The 26,089-nt window shown below is 32.6% G+C and overlaps 1 protein-coding gene and 1 long non-coding RNA gene across 4 annotated transcripts in view; one reads left to right on the top strand and one right to left on the bottom strand.

The window, feature by feature from the left end:
* Window positions 1-3,646, top strand: part of LOC141422571 (uncharacterized) — a 75,931-nt gene extending 72,285 nt beyond the window's left edge. The window contains exon 3 of the long non-coding RNA XR_012447209.1: window positions 3,611-3,646. This is a non-coding gene — a long non-coding RNA (uncharacterized lncRNA). The remainder of the gene's footprint in view (window positions 1-3,610) is intronic.
* Galnt13 (polypeptide N-acetylgalactosaminyltransferase 13) overlaps window positions 1-26,089 on the bottom strand; it is a 522,920-nt gene that overhangs the window by 327,676 nt on the left and 169,155 nt on the right. The gene's annotated exons all lie outside the window — the stretch shown is intronic.

Raw genomic sequence — 26,089 nt, 5'->3', positions numbered from 1 at the left:
GTTAAAATTCTAAATAGTAAGAGAATACATAATAATTAGTACATGAGCAAATGAATTGGACAGTTTCCAGATTAAGAAACACATGGCTAAAAAAATACATGAAGAAATGTTCAACATCCTTAGTCATAAAGGAAATGTGATTCAAGACTGCACTAAGATTCCAACTCACCCCAGTCAGATTGGCAATAATCAAGAAATGGCAGTAAACAAAAAAATGATGATGAGCATACCAGGGGACAGGAAAACTCATACACTGTTGGTGGGAATGTAAACTGCAGAAACATGGAAATCAGTATGAAGGTTCCTCAAAAAACTAAAAATAGATCTATTTTCTTATGACTCTGTTGTACCACTCTGGGGCATATATTTGAAGAAATTTAAATCAATATACAGGAAGATACCTGTGTATCTTCTTGCATATTGAAGCTATCTTCACAATAGCCACACCATGGAAATCAGTCAAGGTGCTCAACAACCAATGAGCTGATACATATTATATTGATGCACTACACACACACACACACACACACACACACACACACACACCATGGAATACTGCTCAGCCACAGAAATGAAATGTTATTTGTAGGACAATGGATAGAACTGGGAATCATCATGTTGAGTGAGGTAAGCCAAGCTCAAAGAGCCAAATTTGGCATGCTCTTACTCATTTTTGGAACCTAAACCTCAAATGATGATGATGATTATGACAAGAATGAGAAGGAGGAGGAGGAGGAGGAGGAGGAGGAGGAGGAGGAGGAGGAGGAGGAGGAGGAGGAGGAGGAGGAGGAGGAGGAGGAGGAGGAGGAGGAGAAGAAGAAGAAGAAGAAGAAGAAGAAGAAGAAGAAGAAGAAGAAGAAGAAGAAGAGGAAGAAGAGAAGAAGAAGAAAGAAGAAGAAGAAGAAGAAGAAGGAAGAAGAAGAAGAAGAAGAAGGAGGAGGAGGAGGAGGAGGAGGAGGAGGAGGAGGAGGAGGAGGAGGAGGAGGAGAAGAAGAAGAAGAAGAAGAAGAAGAAGAAGAAGAAGAAGAAGAAGAAGAAGAAGAAGAAGAAGAAGAAAAGTAGAAGAAGAAGAAGAAGAAGAAGATCCAATATTGGATCAAATATGAGCAGAAAATGGATAATGACAAATACCATAATATATTTTAAGTTATAAAATTAAACCTACTGCTAGACTGTTTGATTTTGCTGATAGCAGGTATGCTGAATGCCTTTTGTTTGCCTCCTGGGCCTGATGTTGCACCATATCCCATCTGTTCTATGACTTGAGATGCTGACTCTGTGTCCACATCAGGCTTCCCTGCTTTTTGAGTCCTTATTGGTAAGGCACTGACAGGGTTTTAAGGAACTTGAGTTGGATGAGGTTGAAGTATTTATTTCCATGGTCCCTTCTCTGTGAGGTGGCTGATGCTGGCTCTCTCTTCTAAAATGTATCATTTCATGGGGATTGCCTTATAACCAGTTAATGAAGGGAGAAAAAAATGCAAGCAGAGATTAAATAAGTATCCACTTTGTGTGCTAGTACCTGTTAGAAGTTGATACTTTACCCCCTTTCATAGGTGGTCCCAAAATTTAGTAGGTGAAAGAAAATTCTTTCCTCAGGCAGAAATTCACAGAAGAAATTTGGACACTGTTAAGAGAAAAATGGCTTGAGGAAAAGACCTAAACTAATCCATAATCAGAAGCTAATAGGTTGCATAGCTAATAAGGAATTTGCAAAGAACAAGATTGTAAGATTAATGACAAGGAGGTCTGGTACAGGAGTACATGAGTATATGAGTCTCTTGAAATGCAAAAAAAAAAAGATAGATTTTAATGCCCCATGTAATCTACCAGATAGGGCTTCTATCAATAATCAGATGGACAGAATTATTCTTCCTATAGCTGTTAGTCCATCCTCTTTTTCAGTTAAGTCAGTGCTTACTCAAAGGGAGAGGAACTAAGAAGCCAGGATAGCACAGGTAACTACGCATACATGCAACAAGAACTGCTCACCATGGTTGATATGACTATGGCCACTCAACTTGCAAATTAGTAGAAGATAAAACAAAGCAATTCATACAGAGCCACTCTTGATTGTCTGGTGTGGGGTTGATTCAACTGGACCCTTTTCCTCATATGTTGATCAAAACTGTCTTTGTATAGTAAGAGACAGATATCTGGAATTTGATTCCTTTGGTCACAATTTTGTCAGCATTACCATGTATAGACTTACAAAATTTTTATCAGCATTAAATTTTGATGTAATTTTGCTTCTAATCCAGGGAATTAATGTATGACGAAATCTTGACAATGGGTCAGTAAGTATATTCACTAGGCTCCATATTCTAACACCTAGAAGCCATTGACACCATAGAATAGAATAATCTTCAAAGGCTGTATGTCAGTTGAGAAACAAAACTTCACTGATTTGGGATGATGTCTCAAACAATGTTACATACTTTAAGCCAATATTCAATGTATGGTGTCTTATCTCTTACAAACAGAATGTATAGATCCAGGAACCAAGGAGCCAATAAAGAGAATAGTCTCTTACAAAACAACTCACTGAAGATCTATTTGCTTTCCACCTCTGTAAACCTCGGCTTTATGGGTAGAAGGATACTAGCTTCAATGGGAAAAATCTTTCTAATACAAACCACTCATAGATGATATACTGGAAACAAGTCTTCCCTTGGCCATTAGGAGCTACTTAAACTATTGAACAGAATGGCAAAGAAAGGAACCACAACAATGGTTAGAAGATTGATGTTACCTACCAACATGAAATTGGATTGCCTTTTTACTTAGGGGTGAGAAGAACTATTTCTGGAAACCAGAGGTTCTTTCGGAGCATTTTGTCTCTCCGTATGCTCAGTAATAAAATAGTGAGGTAACCCAGTAAAGGCAGGGTCATTCAAAGGCTTATAAAACAGGATCATACCAAGAGTAAAGATTACTATAAGGATCAGGTGCTAGCAAAGCTTAAAAGGATATGTTGAATGGTTGTGTCTGAAGAAGTTATATTTATCTTTGAACACTCACAATTAACTATACAATTGGAAATGATAGCAGCTATATTTTATGTTAAAGAAGTTATATTATCTTTGAATACTCACAATTAACTATACAATTGGAAATGATAGCAGCTATATTTTATGTTAGAAGTCCCTTTATCTACTTTTTCTAGGCTATCATAGAGAAAGAATCCTCGCTTTTCCTATCCCTCTAGACATAATATATTTTCTGGATTGAATAACTCTCCACCATACTTTCCTAAATGTCTTCAACATGTTTTGATCCTAGTCTTTAATCAAATAAAAATGAGTGAGTATGAATTTATTATAAATTATGCTTTTTTATTGGTAATTAGTATAGGTTTAGCTCTAAACCAAAAAAAGAAAATTTAAAGTAACCTAACAAAAGCAAATTCTAATATTTCCTTTTTCTACTTTAATGAGGCATTTTCCATACTTTAGAAATACCTGCAGATTAAATGATGATAACATGTATTGCTCTTCTCTCAAGACATTTTGCTGTCACATTGCATTGGCTATTTTAGAGGGGCTATTTCATTTTAGTGTTTACCTATTGATGCTGGGAATGAAGCTGACCTTCTTGATTACTCTTAAAGGAACAACATAAAGAAGAAGAGAAAAATACTGGATAGGATTTCTGAGGACCAAAATGTGGGTAAGATTCAAATGATAAGTAGCCTATTAACTTTCCATAGAATATAGTGTGATAAGATATTGTCTATAGGTATATGTTCTGGTGTAGGGTGGTAGGTGGGAATATTGGGAAATACAGAAAATGGAAAAGGTAGTTTAGGATGGGAGGCATATAAAGTAGAATCATGAAAGCTCAATTTGACTTTTATTTTAAATATTAATAAGAATGTATTCATTAAGATAGGGTTAAAATATTGCTGATTCCCCCATGATGCTGAAAACATCCTGAGGCTAATAAGGGTTTGTAAAGTTTGAATTCAGAATGATAAGATGATAAGATGTAACTCTGATTTCATCTGTAAGTTCAGAAATAAAAAATTAGTCATTGATTTAGCTGTCAAGCTAAACTTGATTTCCAAAGTAACTGTGAACTTATTGAAGAATGTGTACCATAAATTTATTTCAACCAGAGGAAAAAAGTCAGTTTATTCTAACATAGTTGCTTTCCAATGTTTAGTAATAGATTCAGATTTCTACTACCTGGTTTTTTAATTAGGCTTTTTTCAGGAGCTTCCACAGTAATTTCAAGCCATCGAAATAAACTGATATAAATATCCTAGTAGAGGCACTGTAATATGAAAAATAAAATTTTGGTAAGTATTTTTCTATGGAGGAAATTTCTGGTGGAAGAAAAAAAGTTCAGTGTTCTACTAAAACTAAATGCTAACCCCTACAATCACATATCTAATCACTACCTGCCTCCTACTGTCACCCCTTATGTTTATGTTTTGGACATTCCAACATTTTATTGGCCATCTGTATAAACCAGCTGCTGATCTTTTATTTACTCGGTGTTACTATAGCTGTTATTGCTCCTCATTAATTTACACTGAGTTTTGAGTTTTTCACTGCCTCTGGACATTTTCTATTACTTAATACTAATAAAAACTCCCAGGACACTGACAATGTGGTATAGTAGAAAATAACATTATTTAATAGTCAAAGTATTAAATTGAATGTGCTAAGTGAATAATGCAAATGTGCCTTTAAAATTTCAGAAATTGATAATAAATTAACTCTTCCATTTTTAAGTATCCAAATATTCTAGGAATTCAGCCATTTAAAATGCAGAAGGACTAACTCAGCACTCATTGTGCCAAAAGAAATATGCTAATTCTAAAATTTAAACGTAGTTGTAAAACTTAACACAACACAAAACCATGAGTAACATATATCTTTAAATGAACATACTCTTTCTTACAACGAATCAGATTTATGTAGAACATTGTCATATATACTGTGGCCTTTAGTACCTAACGCTTACTCTTACAAAGGAATTATGGTACATCGTCAGGTCAAGGACAAGATGTGGGTGCTAGGTCACTCATCTAGACAAAGTACAGATTAAATAAGTAAACTGATATATAGATAACATGCACTAAGTCAAAGGATAAGCAATTACCACTTCTTTTTAATTCTATGTAATTTTCTCTTAAAATCTGTAGCATTTATGCCTGATTATATATAATAAATATGTGATATATACATATGCATACACAGATGGATATGTTTGCATTTCTGCAAACCTATGTGTATGTGTGCATCTGCAAACTTATGTTTTTGGTGATAATACCTAAAATATCTTTACTGATACTGCCTTCATACATTTGCTGATTCATTTTTATCTTTTCACAAGTACATACGGAAGTTTTTAATTTTCATGATACATATTACTAGCTTTAATCCTATGTTAGTTAAGAAACTAATTGTGGTTTAAATTTATTTTCATAAATTCTGAGATTTAACTTGATTTTCAAACAACTATGAATTTTTTTGAAGAATGTGTATCATAAATTTATTGAACTGGAAGAAAAGATACAGTTTATCCTAATGTAATGGGTTTCCAATGCTTAGTAGTAGGTTCAGATTTCTACAAGAACAAATACTAGCAGTAACTTTAGAAAATAGCTTTAAATCTTCTGTATATTATAGGTTAATGCCATTCAATAGGTAATTCCATTGCAACTTATAGGTAATGGTTCTTTATTCATGCTATTGTGAAGGGGAAACTATAATATGTATCATTATACTGTTATGTTTTCATTTATTTTATATTTATTCCTCTGTGTCACTAAACTAAAAAGAATTTTTTCTTTTTCCTTTATAGTCTACAGAACTAAAAAAATATAGTGATTTCAAAATAATTTTTTAAGTTCAGCTATGAGTATTGTTTTGAAAGTAACCTTTGTGATTGCTTATTGTTCCAATTTTAAATAATCTTTTATTGCAAAACAGCAAAAATACTTCACTATCCTTTAAACGTTGTTTTCTAATCTTCTACCTCTATTCATTCACTCTATTTTCTCCTGTGTACTGTGGTATTTCATGCACTCTCATTAGCAGGAAGTGGATGAAAAGAGTCAGCCTGGTTTAGAAAGATAAATGCATATTCAAAAGTGAGATACTTCCATATCTTAAAGAATTATAGAATCACGGTATCTCAAGATTAGAAATATAGGAGTTATTAATTTATACCTAATACATATCGTGTTTTGAATACAAAATTATTTGGAATCAGCATTTTTTACCTTAGGTATCCTGAGTTACAACAGAATTTAGCTTAACATCAGTCTTACAAGTTTACCTTCATGATGTGAACAATCACTTATGATAATTTTAAAAGTAAAAATACTTGGTCTCAGGAAAAAATAGACTGGAGGGTGAAGAAGGAAGACTGAATTATGCAGTAAAGGTTTTTTGCCTTTTGAGAATCCCAGGTAACTAAACAGAATCACATGAGTGCAGCAGCTTGCTATTGTTTTGCCCAGTAACTGACCTTATGTGCTCCCTTATGTGCTCACTCACTGAAAAACAGTCATAGATCTCCAAGTTTAGATCTTACAGAAGGTAGTTTACCTCCCTGGTGGGGAAGAATCTGAGGTCATTAGGAGAAGGCATTCTGCTCCTAGGAAAAGATGTTCCTGAAGCTTTAATACTTAGCTATGAGTGAAGGTGAAAGACTGAGTTATAAATTTAGTTTATACTGTAATTGTTTTAGGAAATTTTATTTTTATTGGTCATCTTTTAACTATGTATTATAGAAAAATATACAGTGGTAATATGGAACCAAACTTTGTCAAGTTTTACTGGGCAAGACTGAAAGTGGTATATTTCCCCATAGAGTACAAATTCGTTATTATTAATAAAAATATCTTGCTTCAGTTTTGCCATATCTTCCCATCTTTTGCAGTATAATATGATTTACTGCTTTTGAGCTTGTCTTTATCCTCTCAAATCCCAATGACTGATCAAGACTTTTTTAAAACATTTTTATGCCTACAAATAATCTAATTCATAAAGATTTCCACTTTCAAGTTTGTGGTACTCTTTTCACAAAACAGTTTCAAGTTCTAGTTTTTATACATTTAATTGTAACTATTTAGCTGTAACTGAATATTTAATTCTCGTAAGTTTGGGGTATGATGAAGTCTCTCTTCCATTTCAATTCAACTAAACAAGCATTTACTGACTATGTGCCTGACTCTATTTAGGATTCTTAGGATATCAGTGAACACCTGAGTTACAAAATAGTTGAGTGTAACAGAGAAAATCTCTTCTGTTGTGTTTCTTGCATCTTAAAATCATATGCATCCCATGCATGTGCTTCACTCAGTATAAGCTTTCGTTTTCTATGATAGACTTTCTTACTAGTGCAACTAAAACATTACAATGAACAATTATAATTGTGTTTTTATCCAGCAAAACCACAAACTAACCAGGCAATATTTAATGCTGCACTCATCTGCTTTGCACTATTCTAGGCATGTCATGTATACGAACTCATTTAAACTGCATACAAAGCCTGAGCACTGGGTGCCATTTACAATAGTCCCAGTTTAACAGAAGATGACGGGCAGGAATACAGAGTGCTAAATAACTTTCCCAGCTATCAGTGAAGCCCTGATCAAACCCAAGAATCTTACCCTCAGAGTGTTATTTACCACCATATAAATTTGCAACTGTCCCAAACCTCTCCACTAAGAATTATGAATATATTTTTTAATATGGCCAGTTTAATTATCTGATCAATAGCAACCTAAAATTCAATTCAGAAACTTAAGTCTAATTGAAACTACATCTATTTAAATCAATTTAAAGTCATCAAATTCCATTATATAATTCTCACAGTATAGCATTTCTACTTTAACTAATCTCATACTTACTAACTTACAATATATGTAATACTGAACTGATAGTTCCTTGTGTTAAATTAGAGAATTCATCTTATTAAAAATAAGTAAATGTTACCTTCAAGTGAAAGATACATAATATTAAGAGAAAAGCAAATACATTTTACAACTCTAAAATTCCATGTCTTTTTTGAGTTTGTGACAGGCTATCTATGTACTTAAAAATTTCATCAAAATAAAGTAGGTTTAGTAATTATATAATTATTTATGTAGGAAACATAAAGTCCCATTAAATATTGACATTATTTGCATGTAAGTATGTGTGCATTCTTGTACATTCTTATACACTTACCTATAACAAAGAATAAGAGAAATAACTTTACTACATCAGAATAACTATATCAGTTTAATATACAACAGCAAATGTACCAGTTTCTTATTTTGAATCTATTATTTCAAGCCTGTGAACACATTCTTCCTGATAGGAAACAGTGGACTATGTATCTCCTTTATTCACTTTTAAATCACGTTTATATAATAGACATACAGCTTCCCTATCTTTCATAGAAACCAGTTTAGCCTCATCTTATGATGAACCATCTCTTAAAATAATGAAGTAGATTCTTTGAGAAGCAGAGGGAAAATATAACCCAGGTTTATTAATAATTTTTTTTTATTTTTGTGGTGCTAAGTTCAAACCTAGGGTCTCACTCATACTACGAAAGTGTTCTGCCCCTCAGCCACATCCCCAGCAATTTTACTAATTTTAATGCTAGTTTTGGACCTCTTAATTAAGAATCATTTCTGCAAAATATCTTTATTTGACATACTATTTAAATACAAAAAGACGTATCAATTTTGTGTGGCAAATATATGTATTCGTGTAACCACCACATCAAAACATAGAGAATATCTATCAATTTGTAGAAGTACCCTTCTGTCCTTGCACACCAAGCCCACTCAAATGCTTAGACCTGCTGATAGGCCTTCTGTCACTATTCTTTAGATTTGTTTCTTCCAAATAAAATTTTACAATGTGTAGTGTCTTGCGCCTGATTTTTTGCTATTCAGTGTATCAGTGGTCATTTCTATTGAGTAAGCATGAAGGAGACAGATTTCTGAATGATGTAGTAATCATTGTATGAAATTGCAAAGTCATGTGCCCAAACTCAGTTGTTACTAGAGATTGGAGGTGTGAAGAGGGGTTGTTGGCAAATTCTAATTTTGGTCATATTAAGGAGTATGTTAGTGACATTATAAAAGGGTTAATTTATTTTATTATTTTATTTTATTTATTTTATTATTTATTAAAGTGTAAAGTATATTTTATTTAACATTTTTTGATTAACTTTATAATTATAAATATTTATACAAATAGTATGAGTGTATTTGTCATTTTGATTAGCATCATGAAAATGTCTGGGGGTGAGCATAGGTGGAGGCATAGGTGAGTCTTCAACAGGCAGAAAATGACCTTCAATTCCCTGGGCATTTCTGGAGAGAACTTTCTAGAAATACACATTGCATTTATGTCCACAAGACATAAAATGCCTTCTCTATGCTGATAATAAGGAAGCTGACCTATACATCCCTGTTTCAACTCCTCATGATACACTGCCTAATTAAAAAATCTCAGAAGTTTACATAGTTGCCCTTCTATCTTTCATGATACTAAATCTACAGAATTAGTTCCTTGCTACATAGAAGTGGTCAATATATTATTTCTTGTCTGACATTCTTTATATAGTTGCAAGTTTCTGACTTACTTTATGTTGGTTCTGCCCAAAGAACTTTCAAAATGTCTTAAAGTATAGGTCTACCAGTCTCTTTTTATTTACACAGGAGAAAAATTATATCCTCTTCACTTTTTTATCAGACATAAAATTCCATATTGATCCTTTTCAGCACTTCAGTGATTTCATTTCATTATTCTTGTTTGCATATTTCTCATGAGAAGGCTGCTATGTTTCTTATTCTTATTTCTCTGCAAAGTTGAACCTCCACCTTCCTTAATACTGCTAAGGCTTTCTATCTGTATTTGATTTTCTGCTGTTTGAATATGAAATACCAACATGTGTATTTTTCCTATTAGTGTTCTGTGAGTTTCTTGGATCTGTAGTTTAAAAATATTGGTTGTTTTTAATTTCTACTATTTCCTTTTAATTTTTAAATTATAGTTGGCATATCTCTGCTGGCATTGTACATTTGGTGCTGCATATTGTCTATGTTGTTATTAGAGTAAAATAATATGCACAATTACTTTAAATCCCATGTCTGATAATTCCAATATCTGAATCACATCTGAGTCTGGTTCTCATAATAACCATTGTTTCAGATTCATTTTCTCTTGCCTTTGGCATATTTTGCAATTTTTTGCTACTCAAAAGTATATAGTGAGGTAAATATGCCCTTCTCATGGAAATTGATCAAGCCAAGAGATAGGCTTTTTGGTCTTTATCCCATTGAACCTTCTTTCTGTTATGGCCATATATGATAATGTATAAAATTAATCACAAATATCCATCAAAAGAAGAATAGATAAATAAAATGCTTTATATACACACATATATATATATATATATATATATTTGTACATAGTGAGGTGAAGTGAGTGAAATTATACCATTTGCAAGAAAATGGATGAAACTGAAGACCATGATGTTAAGTGAAATAAGCATATTTTCTCTCATATGTGAAATTGAAAGGGGGAAAAGATGAAAGTTTAAAAGAGGGACTAGCAGAAATATCGAAGTGCATAAGTGAGGACAATAGAAGGAGTGAATATGATCAAAGTAATTATATGTATTATGAAAATATCACAATGAAACACATTATACTGTACAATTTATATATGCTAATGAAAATTCATCCTTTATCAAGATGAGTTTTGATAAATGTATATGGTACTATGGTCATCACTACAGTCAAAATATAAAATCCTTTCAGACTTCAGTAAGCTTCATTGTGCTTATCTGCCAATGATCTCCTCTTTATATCTCCAGTCTCTGATAACAACTGAATTTGTTTATCTGTACCAATATTAATAATTTGTTTTACTTTATTATAATATCAGATAAATGGCACATTAAAATTGAAGTTTCTGTGTGCATTTGGATATATATACTCTTGGTTAAATATTACAGAGTTAGAGTGGTATGATGGTAAAAATTATAGAGTTCATTCAGCTTTAAAACAATCTGCCAGTCTGATAGTGTAGCCATGTGACTCTACCAATCCATGAGCACGGGAGATCTTTCCACCTTTTTTAGTCTTCCTCAATCTCTTTCTTCAGGGGTTTGTAGTTCTCCTTGTAGAGGTCATTCACATCCTTTGTTAACTTTACTCCTAGGTATTTGATTTTTTTTTTTTGAGGCTGTTGTAAATGGAATTGTTTCCATATATTCTTTCTCAGTTTGTTCATTGTTGGTATATAGAAAAGCTAATGATTTTTATAAGTTGATTTTGTATCTTGCCACCTTGCTGAAGCTGTTTATGATGTCTAGGAGGTTTTGGGTAGAGTTTTTGGGGTAAGATATAGGATCAGGTCAATTTCCCAAAGTACTCACTTTATTTTCCATTTCTAGCTATAATTAACAAGATGTCTAGCTGCTCCCTAGTCTGTTTAGAACTTATTAATTTGTCTTTAAATGTCAACCATTCTGATAGATATGTTTTTTAAAAAAATCAGGTTTAGTTTACATTCCCTTAGTGCTGTTGGGGTTTTGTTCATGTGTGTGTTTGCCACTGCATTATCTCCTTTGTTGAAGCCGCTGGTCAAATCTTTTGCCATTTATTTTACTACTTAGTTTGTCTTCTCATTATGAAGTTACACATCATCTTTAGAAATCTTTACTGAAGATCATTTGTTGTAAGATAAGTGTTTTAGAATGGTTTCTGCCAATTTTTTTGTGTGTAGATTTCTTAAGAGCATTTTTGAAGAATATAATTTTAATTTTCATGTAGTCCAATTAATCAATATCTTCTTTTCAATCACAGTAGTTCATGTGTGACTTATTTAAGAAGTATTTACTTATTCAAGATCACTGGGTTTTCCTTATGTTTCCATTGAAAAACTTTTATGATTATGCCTAATGCATATAACTACATAATTCTCTTATGTTTTGTATAAATAAATGTTTTGGTTAAGGTTCAGGTTTTTATCTTATTTTATTTTGGTTGGCTGATTTTCTGTATCTACATAGGAATAGTCTATGGATTGACTGATTTTCTGTATCTACATAGGAATGGTCTATGGATCTACCAACACTAGGAAAGACTGTCCTATCCTTATGGAATTATCTGGCCATTTTTATTTAAAAACATTTGACCAATAGCTACTTATCTAAAGTGACAGTAGTAATAAGGTACAAGATTATATAGCATAGGAATAGGTGAAATGAATGAGAAGACTATGGTAATATACAAAAGACAATACAATATTCTGTAACAATGTATTGTTACTATAAATAGAGGTACAGTGTCATTTGAAAGTATATAGAGATTGGCTCAAAATTAATAGTGTAAACTCTAGAAGACTCAATAATTTTTTGATGAAGTGTAATCTATATAACCAGAGTTGAGATGAAACAGAACCATATAAATGCTCAATTAAATTAGAGAAGGTAGTAAAAGAAGAGAGAAAACACAAAGAAAGACAGAAATAAATAAAAAGCAAATACAAACATAATCCATATAAAGTCAACCAAGCAAGTAAACATTTTAAATATGAATGATTTAAATAGACATGTGCAAGAAAATTGTCAGAGTAATATACAGGAAGACTCAAATCTATGTTGTCTCTAAGAAACACATTGTAAAAAGACTCTGATACATTAAAAAGTAAAAGGATGGAAAAAGACAGACCATGGTAACACAAATTAAGATAGATTAGCTGTATAAATTTCAGATAAAGAAGACTTCAGAAGAAGGAAAATTATCATAGGTTCAGGGATAAAGAGAGAGTCAAATAGCCAAGTGACATCACAGTCTTAAACACATAGATCCCTTACAAAAGAACATCAAAATAAATGAGGCAAAACCTGGTAGAACACATGAAGAAAAAGAAAATACACTATTATATTTGGAGATATCAACACATTTGTTTCAATAATTGATAGACTTGTCAGGAAGATAATTAGCAAGGTTATAGATAGCCACTTGTCCTAACTAAAATTTATAGACTACTCTATCAAGCAACACATAAACTTCACAAAGTATATAATGTTTCAAATTCATAAAGAAAATCCTCTAGAATATACCATATTTTAGAGCCATAACAGATTTAAAAAAATAAAAGCAATCTGTTTTCAGACCACAGTGTAATTAAATTAGAAATTAATAACAGAAATGTCCCTGGAAATGCAAATTACTTGTTAATTAGATAATACATTAATACATAATATGCAGGTCAAAAAAAAGCCTCAGAAGAAATTTTAAAATACTTTTAACTAAATGAAAATGAAAATATAATTTGTCTAATTGTTCAATGTAGCAAAATCAACTATTAGGGAAAAAGTTATAGTATTAAATGCACTTATTATAAAAGAAGAAACATTTAAATTCAATAGCCTAAGTTTCACATGTTGGATAACTTGAGAAAGAATAGTAATTAAAGAGTTAGTCAAGTAGAAAAAATAGACAATATAAATAGACATAATTACAATGTACAGCAGAAATGAATAAAATTGAAAACAGGAAAACTATAGTGGAACGCAGTGAAATGAAAAGAATTTTCTATGCAAAGATAAATAATAAACCTCTTCTTCAAATCAGTTTTACAAAGACTTTTAGAGAGAAGCAAAAAATACCAACACCAGAAAAAACAAAAAGACCATCACTACTGATGCCATCAACATAGTTGAAGTACACAGATTTTTGGGCACTAATTATCAAAACCCCCAGAAGAAGAAAGAAATTATCTTTAAAGCCTAATATTAAAGAAATCAAATGAATAATTAATACTTACTTACGAATTAATGAATTCTAACAAATACTTAAGAAATGATACTAATTCCTAACATTTTATTCCAGAAAATAGAAGCAGAGGGAACAATTTCTAACTTATTCCGTGATTCCAGCATTACTCTAATATCAAATCAGATAAAGATTTTACAAAAAGAAGTATGGGCCAATACTTCTCATGAATATAAACATACAGTTTCACACCAAAATGTTGCTGAGCAATTCAATTATTATAACCAAAGTATAAATCACAAACAGGTGGGATTTAACGAATGTATGTAAGAGCAATTCAACACAAAAGTCATCATCAGGATGAGTAAAAAACAACACATGAACACATAATCAGATAGCAGAAAAATGTCTTAGCAAAGTGCAACATAAATTCATGATAAAAAAAAATCTGAGATTTTTACATCTCGGCAGGGGTGCCCAAATAATGTATACACATGGAAGTAAATGTAAAAATAATAAAATAAAATAAGAGAATTTGGCCTAAAAAATAACCAAACAGCTTTGTGATACGAATCCAAAAAAAAAAAAAAAAAAAAAACCTCTGAGAAAAGCTGGGCTTCATGGTCCACACTTACAAACCCAGCTACTCCATAGATGGAGAAATGAGGATCGCAGCCCCAAGCCAGCCCTGGGCAAAAACATGAGACCCTATCTAAAATGCACACTAAGAACAAAAAGATGTGAGGGGTGGCTCAAGTGGTATATCTCTTGACTAACATACCTAAGGCCTTGAGTTCAAGACCCAATACCAAAAAAACATCTCTCAGAATATAAAGAATACAGGAAAATTTCCTCAACTTAATTAAAAAAAAAAACCTAAAAGTACTTTCATATTCAATGGCAACTCATTTGAAGTTTTCCCTACAAACGGTGGGATCATCATGAGGGCATCCTGTCTCAACAATTCTAGTCAACATTGTATACTAGCTGGTGCAATAAGACAGGAACAAAAAAAAAGACGACCAGTTTGATGGAAAGGAAGATTAAAAACTACCACTGTTTTCAGGTGGAATAATGTCTATATAGAAAATGCAAATGTATTTACAAAAATATCCTGCAAATAATAAATAATAGCAAACTTCAAAGATATAAGATTAACATATAAAGGTCAATACACCAACAATGAACGTTTAGAAAATAAAATTATAAAAAATTTTAATTCATAAAAGCACCAAAAATTACTTGAATCTACAAGTAGAAAACTATACAAATATGGTGGGATAAACTGAACATTAAAACATTCCATTTTCATGGGTTAGAAGACTCAAGATGGGTTAGAAGTTAATCATTCCAAAATTGACCTATAAATTAAACACAAACCCAACCAAAATATTCGTAAGTTATTATGCACACATGAGAAAATGTCAAGAGATGACAAAGAGTGGTATCTGAAAGATGGCAGAGGAAGTCTCAGGATCTACTCTCCTAACAGAAAGCTTACCTGGCAACTATCAAAAGACCAGAACTTCTTTTTGAAAATTCCACTACCTGTAAACAAGTCTAAAACACCTGCATGGCCCACAGAATTTAATGAAATCTGAATTTCAAGGGTAAAAAACTGGTTTTACTCCAACACTGTTGCCCCTCGCTTTCTCCCTTTTCATACAATGCTTAATGTAGAAGATTTTCCCAGGATTAATTGCTTCTTAGTGGAGAAAAAAAAGACAAGAGTCACTTATCCAGCTTCACTAGCATTTTGAGCTATTTTCCATAAAGCCAACTCTATTATTACCTCATGGAGAACAGCAGGTGAAATGGTGTGGCTAGATTCCCTGGGTGAGGTAAAAACAAAGAAACAAGGCAGAGGTCATAGCAACCAGCAAGTGACTATCAGTGTTATCTCTGGGCTCCTGCCAACTGTGGTGGCCCATCAGATATCCAAGCCAACCTCATAGCCCACCTGAAAAATTCTGAGTATCTTTTAGCAATACAGTGGAAGCTCAAACTAATTGATTCCTTAGACAGCTAATCTATAGTCAGCCTCAGGGTCGAGCTCAAAGACTATGCCCAGGGATGGAGACATTTATCTGTATGTATTACAGAAAAGCAAGGAGGCTTAACCAAAGGTGTCAAACATTACTCACCTCAGCAATGGCACGCCACATGGCTTCACCTTGGCAGGTAGGTAATCCTCAATTATGCAACTCTAAGGAGCACAGACACTGCTCTTACCTGACTTAAACAGTGACTCCACCTAAGCTTGGAGCCCATCCTGCAGTTCTGCTCAACTGTAGGTCTCAAATCATGGTGCTGCCCAGCCAAAGAATACATCCTGTGACTAACCTGACCAGAAGCCATCATAAAATCCCTAGCACCTGTGCCAATAATGAAGCCTAGCCAATACTCTAATCAGGTAATGGAGCCTAGCCAGCAGCCTCACCTGACATCAGAGCAAAATCAATAACCCAGACAAGTGGTGAATACACAGGAAGTTCTACAGGTCTTGGATTTTCAGCAAGCAGACCTCCAAGAAGCAGAGTGTAGACTAAATAGTGATGGTCTATGTTTGCCAAAGTTCCTGTAAAGGAAAGACAAAAGGGGTGTTTCCCCAACAGTACAGGTAACAATGCAAGAACACAAAGATTACGAGAATCATAGAAATGTGATGCTCCAAAATAAATTAATAAAAATCTTATAGTAAGACTCAAAGAAATAAAAATATATGATGACTGAAAAAATTTAAATTATATTTATAAAAAGTTCAGTGGGTTTAAAGATTATATGAAAGGAAAATTCCATGAAATTAAAAAACTAATACACAAAGAAGGACTTTGACAAAGAAATAGAAACAATAAAGAGAACGACATAGAATTTCTAAAGATAAAATGATTGAGATGAAAATCTCAGTAGAGAGCATCAACAGCAGGGTTGATTTAGCAGAAAAAAGGATCAGTGAGCTGAAAGTAAAATTTTGAAATAATCCAGCCAGAGGAATAAAAATACAAAGGAATGAAGAAAGCTAATGGATACTACTGGATACTCTCAAAAGACCAAACTTTCCCATAATAGGAGGTACAGAAGAAGAAAAAGGAAAAAAAGGTCAGAAACCATCTTTAAGGAAATAATGTCAGTGCTATCAATGTAGCTCAAGGGCTTGGGTGCTTGCCTAACATGCACAATTCATAGCCTGCCAACTATTTTGAGAAATATGCTATAGACCTATGTTGTCTACTGTGTTAGGCAACAGCTAGGTATATCTGTTTAAATGTAAGTTAATTGAAATAAATGAAAATCCCAACCCTCAGTTGCACTAGCCACCTTTCATGCACTCAAACCTGAGGCTCTTGACTACAATTTGGAGAGTACAAATTTTGGAACCTGTCCATCATTTCAGAAAGTCCCTTTATCTCAGGCACAGAATTAATCTGTCCACACAAACTTTTGTTTTTTATTAAAGTTTACTATAAATATTTAAAAGTAAAATTTTATAAAACTGCTTACTTTCTTGCAAGTAAAGTTTTAGTTTCTAAGTGCCTTTCACAAACCATTAATTATTGCATCAGATCTCTTTAAGGAAAAGTATGAGAATGATATTCTCTGATGAAGAGTCACAATGCAATAATTGTCAAAGTTTAAAAATTTCAGAATATTAATGCAGAGATATACATTAATAAACAGTGTATATCTTCTTTAATGTTAGGTTTATGAGATAAATGCAAAAATAGGATTGTGTTAGTTTTTTTCTTTTTTCCTTTTATTTTATTTGCTTTTGTTTTTGTGGTATAGATTGAACCCAGCGCCTTCCCATGGTAAGTATGTGCTAAACTACAGAGAATATCCCAGTCCAAATTCTGTTTCTTTATATTTTTAAGTAGTATCTGCCGCTAATTACATAAGTTAACTCTTATATCCTCCCTTCTATTGTCATGGCAAATCATTCTATAATAAATTGAAAGGTCTCAGGGGTTTTGTGTTGTTTTTGTTTTTCTTGTATGTTTCCATCTTGTCTATTAGGTTATGAACTTAGATAGTCTCTTTTCCCAATAAAATCTAGTATAATGCTTTAAACAAAGAACCTGCTCAAAAATCTTTGCTGAAACAAGAGTCTCTCATTCATCTGCAGGAAAAAGTTTTGTAAACTAATGCAAATTAATGCAAATAAATACTTCTGAAGTCATAACAAATTCAGGTTGTGATCTTTTCTGTATTTTAAGGATTTAACAGATTTATATATTAATTTACTTGCTTATTTTTTATTTAATTGCTAGTTTACTTTAATGATATGTGATTTGTCTTCCCAAAGTAGTGTAATTCATGTTGGATAGGACTGCATAATTCTCTTTTTTCAGTTATAAGGGCAATTTGGCTCTCATATTAAGCTGTCTTCTGATTTTACCACAAATAAATGATAAAAGTGACATTTTAACTTGAAACCATTAACACTGTTTCTCCTTTCTTTCTCCCTTTTTTCCTTCCTTCCATCCTTCCTTCCTCTCTCTGTCTCTCTCTTTCTCTCTCTCTCTCTTTCTCTCTCTCTCTCTCTTTCTCTCTCTCTCTCTCTTTCTCTCTCCTTTTTTTTCTTTTTGACAGGTTCTCACTGGCCTTGAAGTTATGATCCCCATGTATTAAGCTCCTGAGTACTGGGATTACAGGTAGAACACCTTGCCATATTTTTCTGTTTTATAGAAGGGTGCTATTTATTATGAGTACTTCTTATAGTCATTGACAATAACATGATAACTATCTTAACGCTTAGTCTAGCCGGAAGTGAATAAAATTTATTGAAAGTATTTGAACTTCATAGTGTAGTTTGTTATTTTATAAGTAATTAATGGTAGTGGGGGATAGTAGTTTATGATACAAATAAGAAGCAAGACTCTCAATTGAGAGGCTATTATAAGAGAAGATAAACTTTGTTTGTAGGTGTCTCAGAGCCTCTGTGGATAAGAAGGCTTTGACAATAATTTCATTGTTGAGAATTTTTTTTATCATTTTTCACTGAGTTTGAGATTACTGAAAGCTATCTCAATGTCACTGCGCACAGACAACAGGAAGGATAGCGTGCCTTTTCTGAACTTCTTCAAAATCAAAACAAGCATTTATGTCTTCTTCACACTAGCAATGATGCTAACTGGGTATGTTTCAAAGCGAGAAACCCAGAAGAAGAGTTAAGTAGATACCAAATACCAAGTGCCAAGAATGGTGATGAAAAAAAACTTTCCAATAATTGCAATTTTACTTTCTCTGAATATTTTATATAAATCCCCTCCAATCCTTAAAATTATATTCCAACTTGTTTAAATAAAATAAAAATTTTAATGAAAGGGATATTAATATAATTCTTTATCTACATATACACTAATGTTATATACAATAGCAAACCTGTTCTCAGAACTAAAAGGAACCTCAAATCATTATCATGGCTAGTACCTTGCTAATAAAAATACAAAATATTTCAAATCCTGGTTTGTAGATCTGGTGTTTGGGGAGAATGAAAAGAATTATTTTGTTCTGTTTTTTTTTTTTTTGCCATACTGGGATTTGAACTCAGGTTCTCACATTTGTTAGACAGTTGCTCCACCACTTCAGTCACTTTATGTGTTGGTTATTTTCAAGATAGGGTCTGTGAACTATTTGTCTGGGTTGGCTTTGAGCAGTCCTCTGGCTCTCTCTCCCAAGTAGCTATTACAGGCTTAAGACCATGAGACACTGGTGCCCAGCTATTCTACATATTTTTATTATTTGTTGGAATTGATACAATAGCTTTAAAAATGATAATATTGAATTTACTGTGGTTCATTATTAAGGCTGAAATTTTTTATTAAGTAGAAAATCAAAATCACTGTGCTCAAGATTTTTTTAATTTATTTATTTTTTCATTTATTCACATATGCATACATTGTTTGGGTCATTTCTCCATGCTGCCCCTCTCCCCCACCCTTCCCCCCTCCCCACCGTGCTCAAGATTTAAATATTAAATCTACTATTCTTTAAAATATCTGAATTATTGATGCCATAAAATTCATGAAGATGAAAGTTTGTAAGCCTCAATTATCCTGGAAATAATCTTGGTTATTAATTTTCTTTTTTAAGTTTAATAAATAGTACAATCTGGGTACAGTTCACAAATAAACATAGAACTGCATTCTATTCATATATTAAGAAAAGCTATTCTTTTCTGCAAGGAAACCACAGGCATTAAGCATAATGGAAGAAAATTGAGAATAAGAATGAATTGAAAATAGAATGCAAAAACTAGCCTATTATTGGCAACGTTTTGAAATTAAATTTTCAGTTAAACCTTCTTAAAATATGTTTTTAAATAAATAAACTAAAATGTGTAAGGATACAAAGTATTAAGTTATGTTATGCCAAAATACTAAAAAATAGTATGTGTCAAATTAATATAAATTCCTGTATACAAATATAACATGATCTAATATCAGACCTAATAATTCGAGTTATTTTGAAGCAGTGTGTGATGAGATTTAATGATGTTTAAAGATATTAGAATGTTGTACAATAGCTAACAGTTGGAGGAAACACAAAAAAAATCCATAGCTTCTATAAATGTCAGTGTGACATTAGTTTGCCTGCTATATGAACAATACAAGCATGGTTTATTAAGTCATGAGCATTAATAATTGGAATCCCTTCTGAAAACATTTCTGACACCCGTCAATTATGAATCAATACAGAGCTAATGAAGGCATTTATCTTCTATATGTAAGTATTTTCCCTAATGAAATTTTAAAAGGTTAACATTTTAAATTGCTATATATACGATATAGGTATGAGAAAATTAATCAATAGAAGGCATTGTATGCTGACAACATGGTAATATACATTATAATTTTGAACATAAAACTAATTTATTTATCCTTTCTCCTTAATCCAGGAAGTAAATTAGTACTTTATTCATGGGTGATTACATAAGTTTGTGAGCTTTGGAAATGGAAGTATTTAAGATAATAGTGAGCAAGATAACTAAATGGAGATGATTAGTTAACATCTAAACCCAGATAGTATGTTAAATGAATAAAATTTTCCTAAAAAGTAAACCTTAGACTGCTAATTATATATTTGATAAATTAATATTGCCATTTGAGAAAGGCTCATTGATTATAATATTAAATATACACCAATTAATTAGAAATTCTTACTTTTTATATGGACAGATAAATTTTCTTCAACTAAACATGCCTACAGTGTTAATTCGAAGACAAGGATTAGTGCTGACAGGTCATTTTTACTAATTGCTACCCTAATATATTATAATATGAACCACAAGAGTCCAGGGTAATAAAGGATAAATAAGAATACATTTTGATGCTGTGTAGCTTTACGCCAAGACGTATCACAGCAAACAACTTCAGAAGTAAATGGGACACTGTCCAAATATTTTCTCTCCCAGCCTGCACCTTGTGCTCTTTTCTTTCAGAGATAATGATGTCTTTCCTACCTTAGAAACTGCTGGTGGCCTAGTTTTATGGGACTTCATCCAGCTGGCTTTAACAGGCTGCTCAACCGCATTGAGTTTTAAGCTGAAGAAATTGGCTTGGGAGGAACAGTAAGAATAATTCACCTACACAGAATATATTCCAGTTTTACAGGTACCTTGTATTTATGAACTCTGAGATAACTCTTTATGCAACATCTTGAGAAAATTAAATGCCAAACTCTAAACAGTGACAGGCTCCATTGTTGGTTGCTTTCTTGCCTCACATAGTTAATGGTTACAGACAGCGTTTAGTGAATTTAACTAGCAAGATGATGAGGGAAGAAGTATTATTTAGACCAAGATTACCTGGGTTTGAGCTATGCATTGTGATCCAGTTGCTTTATACTGAAGTGTTTGTATGTTGGACAAGAGTGCTATCAGATTAACATTAGCAAAATGAGGAAAATAACTATCCTGAGAAGCATATTAAATTCCTATTAAAGTCATAAGAAACAGGCAGTAGTAAAATGCTTTAAACATGTAGGACACTTCCCTAATTGTTGCATTCATTTATTTTTGTATTTAAACTTTCTGTGGGAGGCAGTGCTGGGGTTTGAACTAGGTACCAGTGCTTGCACGTCAGATGCTTTGTCACTTGAGCCACACTCTCAGCTCATTTCAAGTTGTGATCTTGCTCATCTCCAGCTCCTAAGGAGTGGGGATTACAGCTTTGAGCCACTTTACCTGGTCATTATTTAATTATCTTATGTTTAATATTTCAACTTTTCCAAGAAATCGCCCCTAAACTCTCAGTTCAAATTGCTTTCCTTTTTCTTGGTCTCATAGTATCCTGGGTTCCAAACGCAACTATGCACTATTCACTTTTGTAATAGTAGATTGTAATATAATAGAGATGGTTAATGAATATTGTTGCCGTCTAAAATTAGAAATTACAAACTATGGATATTTATCTTTAGCATAATCATATTTGGGGATTTCTATTAATGACCTACAATTGTTGATATTCTGGTTATCGTTGTCACTGAAAAACAGGCATGCAAGGAAAATATAAAAGGATTTTCCACACTCAAAAGAAGTTTACAAAGAGATTGAGTATAAAAGAACTATTCACAATTTACTACCTATTTTACATCTCATTTTCTTTACCCATATTATTTTATTTCTTCTAAAAATGAGGTTCTCTTGAGACATAAGTGGGATTATATTATTTTCATTTAATGGCACATGAAATCTTTTGAGTCTTTAAGTGCTTAAACTTATATATAAAATTTTTCTACTTAGTGCTTTTAAAGTAGATGCATTGTACATTGTACATTTAGGTTTTGAACAAGCATTGGCACACAATATAGTTATTACATGGGAACTGCACAGAGTCATTTTCTTTACATGAAGTCCTTCAAAGCAAAGAAGTACTCCAAGCTGCCTGGACTCACAATTCCCCTGTAGTTGAACCTCATGTCTCTTCACAACCACACCTGATACACTTCTCATTGAAAATAAAGTGCTCCTTCACCTGATCTTACTTCAGTTACCACTGTTTATGTCTATTATGGAGAAAAAAGTGTTTCTCTGCAATTGTAAATTGCCTTTAGTCTGCTGGTAACAAACACCAAAATACATTCCTAAGTACCTTTAAAGCCACTTCTGATTCTAAGAAGAAAAATGCATATTTTAAAGTGTTTGGCTATGCCAGTGCAATTCCAACAGTGACAGTTTTCAGTTAATTAAGTTAATTGGAAAAGATATTTTCAGCATTAAAGGAGATCTAGCCTACATGGAGCATGCATTTCAAATTGGACAGTTGCTTTTAAACTCCAAACGATCCATATTATTTTTAACAGACATTTTGCATATCTTATGTAGTCTAGCAAAACACCTTAAAAATTGACAGGGCCTTCTAATGCTTACAAAATGTCAAACATTTGCCTCAGATTTTCTTCTTAATAATTTTAATTAGTTCTTATTTTAAAACCAAATTAGCTTGAAGTAGAGAACTGTACAGTAATTCCTACTAATACAGATGAGATCTATCAAAAATGACTGCAGTGAACTTGGCTGGGATTTTATAATTTTTCACAGGAGGACTCACAAGCCTCAGCAGCTGGAACCTGGACTTTCAAAAGCAGCAACTGGAAACCATTTGAACAACCATACACAGCTAAATTATACCATTTTTTGCAGACATGAAGCATGAAATGCCTCCTCTGGCAGCAAGATTCTCTATATTTAGCTTGTAGTAGCAAGGTTGTCAGCCAGACTTTCTGCCTATCTACATTTCATAATAAATTCTCAGGGTACAATTAAATATCTCATTACTGCAGAACAGGTCTGTCATGTAAATGATCCATTTAGTTATCTGCTAAAGCATTACACTTGGTCACTTGGTTTATCTCATAAATCACTAATTAATATCTCAGATTTCAATGAATATTTAAAATTACCTCTATAGACTGAAAAAAATAAAAACTTTCAGTTTCACCATTTTATGTCATTTTCTAAGAAAAATGAAAAAATCTGAAGAATTTTTGTATATGAATTTGATAAATTCAAATGATATAATAATCTCATAAAACAAAAGATACTGGAAATGACAAACATTCTGATAAATGCCCTCAATTCTACTATTTAAAACTGCCCAAACCATAAAGTTAAAGATAAAATATACCTGATAAAAGCAATAAGATAATAAAAGGTAATTAACTCCTTTTTATTTACTTGATTGTGTAATGCTTAATACGTATTATATAAGCATGATCATTTTCTTCAGCTAGTGAATATTTTTTAAAGTATTGCATTTGAGTCATGATAATAAGTATCCACTACATATTTAGGATTTTTTTCATGCATAATAAATGTGTCCTTTGTCTTCATTCAATCAATTGTAACACCAAATTAAAAGTTAATAAAATTCAAATTTATGTATATAGATGAGTATATAAAAATTACATAAAATCAAAAGTACATAAGAATAATGCCAGTCAGCTTATACTTCATTATCTCTATCCCAAAAAGGGTATTTTCCAATGGCTGGATGAGCTGACATGGCATGGTATCCCAGCTGTTCAGGGAATTGCAAATAGGAGGATTACTGACCCAATAGTAAAATAAGGCCCTATCTCAAAAAGAACCAAAGTAAACAGAGCTGGTAGAATGGCTCAAGTGGTAGAGCACTTGCCTAGTAAGTGTGAGGCCCCATGTTCAACCCCCAGTACCCAACCCCCCAAAAAAGAAAGAAAGAAAATAGTTTGGTTTTACTGAGTTCTCACTTTCCATTCTTCAAAGAATATTGATAACTCTGTACTTAATCATTTGCTTGACTCACCACATTAATACCTCTAATCCATCACTCAGTAGATTCTTTTTAAGTGTTGGGGATAGAACCCAAGAACTAGAACATGCTGGGCTGGTGCCCTACCATTTAGCTACATCTCCAGCCCATGCAATAGATTCTAATGAGAAAATTTGTTGTTTTCTTCTAACATTAAAAAACAACTAAGACCACGAATTAGATTTTTGATGCTGCATTTTTGAATTTTAAAATATAAAATGACATAGATGGACAGATATTCCTGTTGGATAATTGTGACATACATTTTCATGTGAAAAGGAAAAAATAGGGGTAATGTGATTAGGACAAATGTAAAATATCCTAATATTGAAAAGTTATGTTTATAAAGGTAAAGGAAATTTGAGTTGAATATCCAGAGCGATTTCCTGCCTATGAACAATAAATGAATTATGGAACAGCTTCCTGAGACTGTGGAACAAGCTCAATCACAGAGGTTATTTTTAAGTAGTCTGGCAAAAGTGCTGAAGGAAAATTTTGTAGGATAGGAAACCTAGGTTTTCAAAAGGATGGAAGGAGTAAATCAAGTTTGGTAATTTTTTTATACTATTTTGGGTTTCTATTGATAAAATAAATTTTAAGTGTTTGCAAAATATTATTAAAATAATATTTTAAAACAACATATATTTTCTTTTTTTATTGTTGTTGTGATGGGTAGGGGTATATTGTGGCATTTACGAAAGTTCTTACAATGTATCAAATATATCTTACTTGAATTCACCCCCCACCATCATTTGCCTTTATCTCCCCTCCCCTGGTTCCTGAAATAGATTCAACAGGTATCATTTTTGCATTTACATACAAGTGTACACAGTATTTACACCATATTCACCCTTTCCCTTCCACCTCATTCCTCCCACTGGTACCAATGACACCCCCCCACCCTAAGCCCCACAGGACCTTTTCTGCTGTCCTGTTCTCTGATTTTGTAGAAGAAAAAAGAAATGACCTTTTTGCTTGTTTAAGATAAAGGTGGCTACACAGGAAGTTTCCTTATGATATTTCCATGTATGCCTTTTTAGGTATATATATTTCACAATAATATTATCTACATTTTGCATTTTTATACAAATAAAAATCTTGCTTCCATTTTTCTTCCGTAAAATTTATGCTTCTTAGAGGGGCATCCACAGCAAATTTGTTTTTCTTTTCTTTGTATCTGGCGGTTATTTATATTTGAATATGTTAAGTATTTGCTTAAACAAATACAATACAGGATGTTACTAATGTGCAGAAGAAGAGATGGCTTCTGGATTGGTGATGGAATCCAGAATCTGTGGACTCTCTCCCCACCCAGCAAAGCAACCCAAATTGGGGAAAAAATGCTAACAATTAATTTCTGGATGCTGTAATAAGGGCATACACCAAGAGAAGACATATTTATTTCATAAAATTTTCTAAATCTTGATAAGAATGTCAAAACTGTGGAATTGGAGCCACAAACAGATCCCTTCTTCCAACTCACATGTAATGCAAAGAAGCTGCAATCTAGGTGGATATAGCCAAGAGCACATGACACTATCTCTATCCA

The sequence above is a fragment of the Castor canadensis genome, chromosome 4, assembly GCF_047511655.1.
Source record: "Castor canadensis chromosome 4, mCasCan1.hap1v2, whole genome shotgun sequence".
In the NCBI taxonomy this organism is placed as follows: domain Eukaryota; kingdom Metazoa; phylum Chordata; class Mammalia; order Rodentia; family Castoridae; genus Castor; species Castor canadensis.
This window is presented reverse-complemented; position numbering and strand designations above follow the sequence as displayed.